The sequence below is a fragment of the Strongylocentrotus purpuratus genome, unplaced genomic scaffold, assembly GCF_000002235.5.
Source record: "Strongylocentrotus purpuratus isolate Spur 01 unplaced genomic scaffold, Spur_5.0 spur5_scaffold_1, whole genome shotgun sequence".
Taxonomy (NCBI): domain Eukaryota; kingdom Metazoa; phylum Echinodermata; class Echinoidea; order Camarodonta; family Strongylocentrotidae; genus Strongylocentrotus; species Strongylocentrotus purpuratus.
Genome location: NW_022145594.1, coordinates 25,575,017 through 25,583,552, shown reverse-complemented (window position 1 = coordinate 25,583,552; position 8,536 = coordinate 25,575,017). Strand labels below are relative to the sequence as shown.

Sequence of the window (8,536 nt, the reverse complement as noted above, 5' to 3'; positions counted from 1 at the left end):
GAATATCCAACAAGAATTGAGTCCCCTAACACTGTTCGTAAATGTAACAAACTCTTCATTGACTTATTGTACAATAACATAAAATATACAGTTGAAAGCTAAACTATTCATACCCTAACCAAGTTTTGTAATTTGAAAAATTGATTTGCCCCTGATTTTTGTTTTATTTATGACGTAACATATTTTAGTATTCAAGCAGTCCACCTTTCATTCTTCAGCTAAATTTTTTTTTTTTTTTTTTTTTTTTAAATTACAAGGGTATTAATAATATAGTTCTTAACTGTATATCTATTATAATGCTTTATTATGAACATGTGTCTCGGATTTCTATCTCTCCCCTTCCCACCCCCCCCCCCATTCTCTCTCTCTCTCTCTCTCTCTCGCTCTCCCTTCCCTCACTCTCCCTCTCTCTCTCTCTCTCTCTCTCAATCCCCCTCTCCCGTTCTCTCTCTCTCTCCCTCTATCTCTTCCCTCTCCCTCTATATCTTCCCTCTCTCTCTCTGTCTCTTTCAACTTCTTTCAATTTCTCTCTTTCTCTGTCTCTCCCCCTCTCCTTCACTCTCTCTCTTCGTGTCTCTCTTTTGTCTCTCCCTCCCCTTTTCCTTATTTCTGTCTCTCTGTCTCTCTCTCTCTCTATCTCTTTCTCTTTTCTCTTCAGTACTCTCTATATTTTCTGTTCATCCTTCACCTTCTCTCACTTCCATCCTGTAATATAATGTAGTCCAATGACAAAAATATATTTTTATGAGAAAAGAATTTACTGCCCAACTGAATACATGTATGCGTAAATTATATTTACATCAATTCATTACGAAATTGTCACACGGTGGTTAGAACTCGTATTTACGAAATATTCTCGAGCAATATAACAATGCTTGGCTAAATCTGAAGTCTAGGTTTTCCGGAAGCAAAACATGGTTGATGCAATCAAATCTAACTACAACTAAGGAACAAAATTCAGTTTAAGTGTCTAATTAATTTTACTACAACATATCTCTCACTTCCATCCTGTAATATAATGTAGTTCAATGACAAAAATATATTTTTATGAGAAAAGAATTTACTGCCCAACTGAATACATGTATGCGTAAATAATATTTACATCAATTCATTACGAAATTGTCACACGGTGGTTAGAACTCGTATTTACGAAATGTTCTCGAGCAATGTAACAAAGTAGGCTAAGTCTGAAGTCTAGGTTTTTCCGGAAGCAAAACAAAACATACCATGGTTGATGCAATCAAATCTACCTACAAACAAGAAACAAATATCGTTTCAGTGTCTACTAAACTAACTTTACTGCAAAGATATAGGCCTAATTTAAAATAGTATACAAACGCTAATTTCTGTCATAAATTGCAAAATTCCTAGATGGCTGGGTAACAAAACATACAGAGCGAATATATAAATGTACACTTTTTTGAAATTATGATTGTAGGGGAATTCGACTCTATGGGATTTCAATTTTCGAATATAAACGTGCAGCATGAATAATCTGTTGTACTTTCAGATTTACACAGATTTGGTTAGATAATGTTATCAAAAATCCTATTTAATCAGGCCTTCTCACATCTACAGGTTTGAGGATCAAATGAAATCGTAATGTTAATGTGCTATTATCATATCTAGCACACTGAATAATGCATTTTCATGTTATACCAAGTACAGGCCATCATTGCCAAAAAAAATATCTAGGTGATGTAAAAGCAGTGCATAGACTGCGAAGATTATTGTTCTTGGTTTTCAAAAATAAAACTCTATAGGAGAATGCATTCTCATTCCGCATTCTGCACTCTCCAATGTTTTAGTCTTGTTCAATGTCTCAATGCTCATTTGTCCTCCAGCTTCGAAAAGCAGAAACAGTAACAAGGGGCTTTCTAAAAATAATAACTGAATAAAAATAAACGTTTATCTGCCTTCATTCATCATTATTCGCTCTTAATCGCCGTCGTGTTGTAAATTCACAGTCTGCATCGTCTCCACAAGAATCGACTTCCTTTCCTAGACATAACATGAATGTGGAGTAAAAGTTCGGGATATGACGATGATGGCAGTATTTCACCTAAATAATGTCCATAAGCCTCAAAATGTACTTTTCTTCACGTTGAGGCAGATATCTCAGGGTTCCAACAGGTGATATCACCTTGAGTTCAGAACTTCAGTTATCTGGAAAGAATAAGATTATATGCAATTGCAGCATTTTTCCTATAAATGAGCCTAGGTATTTAAATCCAATCATAATGCATCTGATCATTTAAATATCTTTAAGTTTTGTTGGAAAAGATTTACTTTGATTGAGCATCCTTAATGGACCTTGACTTTGGTATTCCATAGTGGTTTCCCCCAGAATGAAACTGACTATGATATGTACACATGTAAATATGAAATGACACAGTTTATGTAACACAATATCAAGGGTGTGCCTCTTTCTTTAGGAATGGCCTCATTTTCTTCATCTTCTTCATCGCCTCCTTTTCCTTCTTCATCTTCTATATATTTTTGTTTGGAGGGGGCTTTCATTAAACATGCATATTGTGTGTCCCCTTTTCTTCAACATTCTGAATCCGCCCTTGGGCCCGGTTTCATTAAACGTGTTATGACAGATTTATGACAAATCTACTCATAGCCATTACATCGAGAAAGAAAATGTTGGTAGCTGATAACAATAATCCCATCTCGTTCTTGTTATTGATAACAAATTGTATGACGTTTCTGAAACAGGGTTCAGGTACTACCTTAATTGTTATTGAAGGACTCATCAATGCCGGCATTCTTGAGGGCTTCCACCAGGTTCGGTGTCTGCCTCGTCCGAGGGGTCTTCTTCCTCCAAGCCTGGAGCATGGCCAGGGTTCCTGAATGATCGCCATGGTCTCTGTTGCTCTTGAGGTATTGATTGACCTTGAACTGCCTGAAGCCGAAGTTGATGCCAAGCTGCTCGATGGCATCTTCATCCTTGAGATTCTCAGCAAGCGCTGCGATCTTCTCATCCGGGACTCCAGCTGAAAGATGGAGGGAAGAAAAGTTGATGACTCTGGACCAAGGGGGTGTTTCACAACGATCCTAAGTCGAACTTAACTCTAAGTTGGACTTAAACATTATGGAGAGCCATTTGTAGCCTTCAAATGAAATATAGTCAAAATCAAAAATTCAAGTATTTTAGACTTTCCATAAATTCCACATCAAAAACATGAAATATCCTTGACAATAGAAAATATGAGTGATTTGAATCAACATTTTATGGCTTTCAAAACATCTTTTACAAAATATTTTCAAAGATGTTTACGGCTTCCCATAATTGTAAAGTCCAACTTAGAGATAAGTTCAACTTTAGTTCTTTCTGAAACACTTCCCTGGTCTATCCATGGTAATACGAAGCATACATGTCCAAGTTATACAAGTGTATTATGTAACGTCCTCAAGACCCACACTAGGGATCTGTTAAACAAAACTTGTAATCAAGAACGAATGCTAAATTTCTTTGACAAATTTGCTCTCAGCTAGCCAAATGTCAAAATTTCAGTAGCTTATAGCTATAGCTTATTTCAGTAGTTTATAACTTGTTATTGATAACAAGTCTCATGAAACAAGACCCAGACCAATGACAGACCCACATCGAATGGGCAAGGAATGGACGGCTTGGAGTCACTGTAGTAGTATAGTTGGAAATGCCTATTATTTTAATCAAACATTCATTAATTTCTTGGGGATGTTTTACTAAGACTAAGATCGACTTTAAGTTGGACTTAACTATGGCAGGCCAATCATGCCACTAGTTGCTCTCACCATTATGATCTTTAGATAATATTTTGACCTTCAATAATGAACTATCGAAAACATGTAAATTTTGTAGATTTGTGGCCCTGATATGTACGTCTCTTGAGAGACCGATGCCAGTAAATGGTGAAATCAGGTCTCTTAATAATGATTACTTGGATTAATCTTGTTCCTCCTTACTACAAAAACCTAAACATGTGGGAGCTGTGTTCAACCATAATACATGTCATGCTTACATTGGTCAATCTAAGTATCAAATATTAATAAATAAAGGCTTTACAAAAATTGAGGTTCTGGGAGTGGAGATTGCAGTGGAGAGGGAGTGGAGATTTAGTATTTAATCAAATGACCGGGGTAAATAATGAATTTGTATTAAAAGCGCCTGGAGACATTTGTATGGAGCAAAATCAGAATACTATGAATATTATTATTAACAAACTAGGCAATAATTAACAGCAGCTTTCCAATATGTACTAAATTCGCTCATGATTTTATGTACCTTCATTAGGGAAGTGTTCGGTGATCAAGTTCTCGAAACCGGACTCCTCCAAAGCCTTCACCATCATGGGGATCTGTTTCGCTGCAGGAGTCTTCTCCTTCCACACGAACAGGATGGAGTTGGTACCAAAGATATTGGTGGCCCGCTCGTTTTCCTTGGAGACCTGATTCAGCTTGAACTGCCGGATGCCAAGATTTCGACCAAGCGTGGAAAGGTCGCTTTCGTCGACCAGAGCCCCTGCAAGGTTGGCCAATGTTTCATCCTCGATGCCACCTGGTGAGTAGGTTAACAAACAAGGAATAGCAACTCGTATGGCTACAGCCTACAATACCGACACTACTAGTTTTGTGGTCCTTCCAAACACTCTGAACATGGTTCACTAGTCCGACGCCCCACATTTTCTTTTATCTTCTCATATGTATTTATTAGTTTTGTCAGCATATCGGACCTTTCATAAACTTTTCTGTTTTATAATATCTTGGAGGCTGCCGGTCTTAGGGGATAACTCATATCTATGCAAACTCTCTCTCTCTATTTCTCCATCTCTCTCTCTCTCTCTCACTCTTTGCTCATCTATTATTGTATGACTATTAAGTTGTTTGTGATGTTACTAAGTAAAAGAAAATGTTAATTAAAGAAAAGCAATGTAATATAGTCCATGGGCTGCCATATGGATTTTGTGCCATAAATACCAGTTCAATTCAATCCAATTCATCTCCGTTACTAATAATTCCATCTCGTTCAGTTCTTCATTATTATATTACACATTATTTTAAATTATTTAGTACGAAATAATCAACTTTTCCTCCATAAACAAAGACGAATTCAATGTGAATTTGATTTATGCATTGTATCAAATTAATGACTGAACTAAATCAACCAATCAATTTGCAAGATGATAGATAACATACAACCACAATTTATTTTTACCTTGATTTTTGTCTCCTGATTCTACGTTACCCAGTTGGCCGTATTGTTTATTTGCTGTGTTAACGAATCAGAAAAATCAAATCACAAAATTAGACAAAATACAACAAACGGAGATCAGTCTGTTAATATTTCCGGCAGGTAACTAACTGTAAACCGTATTGATAAGTGGTAATTGATGATTGAATTATGAATAATTGATGATTGATTTATGAATCTATGGATTTCTATATTATCTTTCCAAGGTTACATATTCATGTTCATTCAGGTTAAATTTACATTTGATACATTCTTTTCCAATGCAATACACGACATTGTGTAGAGAAGGTATAAGAAATTCACCCGAAAGAATAGGTGTAGGTAATCTCACAAATGAGATGAATTCTTGCCCTTTGATGTACAATATTCCTTACGATAATGTACAAGAGATAAATAATGGAAGATATTCTCGAGAGCATGATGTCTATACTAAAACTCCAAAATCTAAATTAAACCCACCGACCCTTATCTCTCGACTTTTTTTCTTTCTTCATAAATCTGCCTGATTCTCTTAGACAGTAGCTATTAAAACATACACTATGAATATGACGGACAAAGAAAGATGACAAAATATACAGTTCATCAGGTAGACAAAGGAACATCCCTTCACTGCTATTATGTAAAAATGTGTAGAACAGGTGTCACATGCATATTCACCTGTTTTACTCATTTTTACATAATAGCAGTAAAGGGATGTTCCTTTATGTACCTGAGGAACTGTATATTTTGTCCTCTTTCTTTGTCCGTTATGTTCATAGTGATAAATACGCTTTTACTTGTATTAGTCCATGGGCCAGACCAGATATTGGTACCACCAGAGGTGGCAAAACCTTTGTACTTTTTTTTTGTTTGGTGGGCATATATACGTGTAAAAAGTTATGATAGCATTTCCGAATGTACAGCTTAGTCATATAATCAGCGGTTTCCATGGCAACACTAGACTAAAACCGGTATTATTCAAAGAAACAGTTAAAGTCATTTAAAAATTATAAAAACACTTTTGAATGCATAAAAATGTACATTTTAGAATACCTCACCATAAAGGAAAGTAATGAAATGCAAATTACATTACCATTTATAACGGTTGCCATAGTAACGACCCCATAATGGCCTAAAATCAAGGATTTTGGCGTATTTTCAGTAACATATTAGACAATATGCCCTTTCAAGACAAGTTAAAGTCCCCCATCCAATTTAATGAAACAACTATATGACTAATACATCATATTAGCCAAGAATATGCTATTTAGTACCTTCCCATTGTTACCATGGCAACATGAATTAGAGTTAACAAGATGCCCTGTATGGTACTATATGCCATATTTTGGCTATATTTTGGCATTGGAGAGCTGTTGAAAGTTCATTTTGGTGTCTATACCCAGGTTTTCAGGCCCACAGAATAAAAGTTTAGAATACCTCACCATAAAGAAAAGTAATGAAATGCAAATTACATTACCATTTATAACGGTTGCTATAGTAACGACCCCAGAATGGCCTAAAATCAAGGATTTTGGCATATTTTCAGTAGCATATTAGACACTATGCCCTTTCAAGACAAGTTAAAGTACCCTTTCTAATTTAATGAAACAACTTTATGACTAATACATCATATAAGCCAAGAATATGCTATTTAGTACCTTCCCATTGTTACCATGGCAACATGAATTAGAGTTAACAAGTTGCCCTGTATGGTACTATATGCCATATTTTGGCTATATTTTGGCATTGGAGAGCTGTTGAAAGTTCATTTTGGTGTCTATACCCAGGTTTTAAGGCCCACAGAATAAAAGTTTAGAATACCTCACCATGAAGAAAAGTAATGAAATGCAAATTATAATACCATTTATAACGGTTGCCATAGTAACGACCCCAGAATGGCCTAAAATCAAGGATTTTGGCATATTTTCAGTAGCATATTAGACACTATGCCCTTTCAAGACAAGTTAAAGTACCCTTTCTAATTTAATGAAACAACTTTATGACTAATACATCATATAAGCCAAGAATATGCTATTTAGTACCTTCCCATTGTTACCATGGCAACATGAATTAGAGTTAACAAGTTGCCCTGTATGGTACTATATGCCATATTTTGGCTATATTTTGGCATTGGAGAGCTGTTGAAAGTTCATTTTGGTGTCTATACCCAGGTTTTAAGGCCCACAGAATAAAAGTTTAGAATACCTCACCATGAAGAAAAGTAATGAAATGCAAATTATAATACCATTTATAACGGTTGCCATAGTAACGACCCCAGAATAGCCTAAAATGAAGGATTTTGGAGTAATTTCATTAACATATTAGACAATATTCTCATTCAAGACAAGTTAAAGTCCCCTTTCCAAATTATTGAAAAACTATATGACTAATACATCATATCAGCCAAGAATATGTTATATAGTACATTCCCATTATTACCATGGCAACATGAATTAGAGTTTACAAGATGCCCTGTACGGTACTATATGCCATATTTTGGCTATATCTTGGGATTGGAGAGGTGTTGAAAGTTCATTATGGTGTCTATACCCAGGTTTTCAGGCACAGGGAATACAGCTAAAGCATTATTTTGGACATTAACATAGGACATCACTGCTATTTTTCATACATTTGCATAAAATCAGAGCAAAATGAACATACAAGTATTCTGCCACTGCATATTACGAGCTGTTTCTTAGGGTTTAGAAAAATATAACATTGTGATGACTACATTAGATGCTAGAAAACTTCATTTGATTGTATGCAATGTTGGAACCAGCACAGATTCATCACATATATGGTATCCGTAATGTTGACGTACCTTGAGCGCTGTGATTCCGTCTTCTCCGCAGTAGTAGAAACATGACAACCCCAACTACTACTGCTATCACCACGACAATCGGGACGATAATCAGCGCCAGGTTAGTCAAGAAATCTGTTAGAGTAATAGCAAAACAAAGCAAATTGGATGAGTACAATTAAATAAAATATCTAGGTTTTATTTTGTAAAAACGATGTTAAATGCCATAGCAAATGAAAAGTAGGACAGGTCATTGGTTAATGTTTGCGCAAAGCAAGCTGCTTTTGCGTAAAGTTATAGAGAATCTGCAATGTCAAGTATTTGTTCCGCGCAATTTGAGTTTGTCATGACAAATTCACATCGTTTTCCTTACATAAATTATAATATAGTTTTCCGATAACAAATCTCGGAGTAGCCACAATATACTGCTCTTAAAATGGGTCGTGCAATTTTGAGTACCCTATCATTTCCAGGTACCCATTTACTGCTGGGTCGAGAGGATTTAATGTACGCAAAAC

General features: G+C 35.6%; 1 long non-coding RNA gene across 1 annotated transcript; it reads right to left on the bottom strand.

The window, feature by feature from the left end:
• Positions 1–739: 739 nt before the first annotated feature.
• Positions 740–2,949, bottom strand: LOC115921006. The gene is made up of 2 exons (XR_004062668.1): positions 2,736–2,949; positions 740–2,166 (listed from the first exon to the last, which is right to left on the bottom strand). It is a non-coding gene; the product is annotated as an uncharacterized LOC115921006 (long non-coding RNA).
• Positions 2,950–8,536: the final 5,587 nt, after the last annotated feature.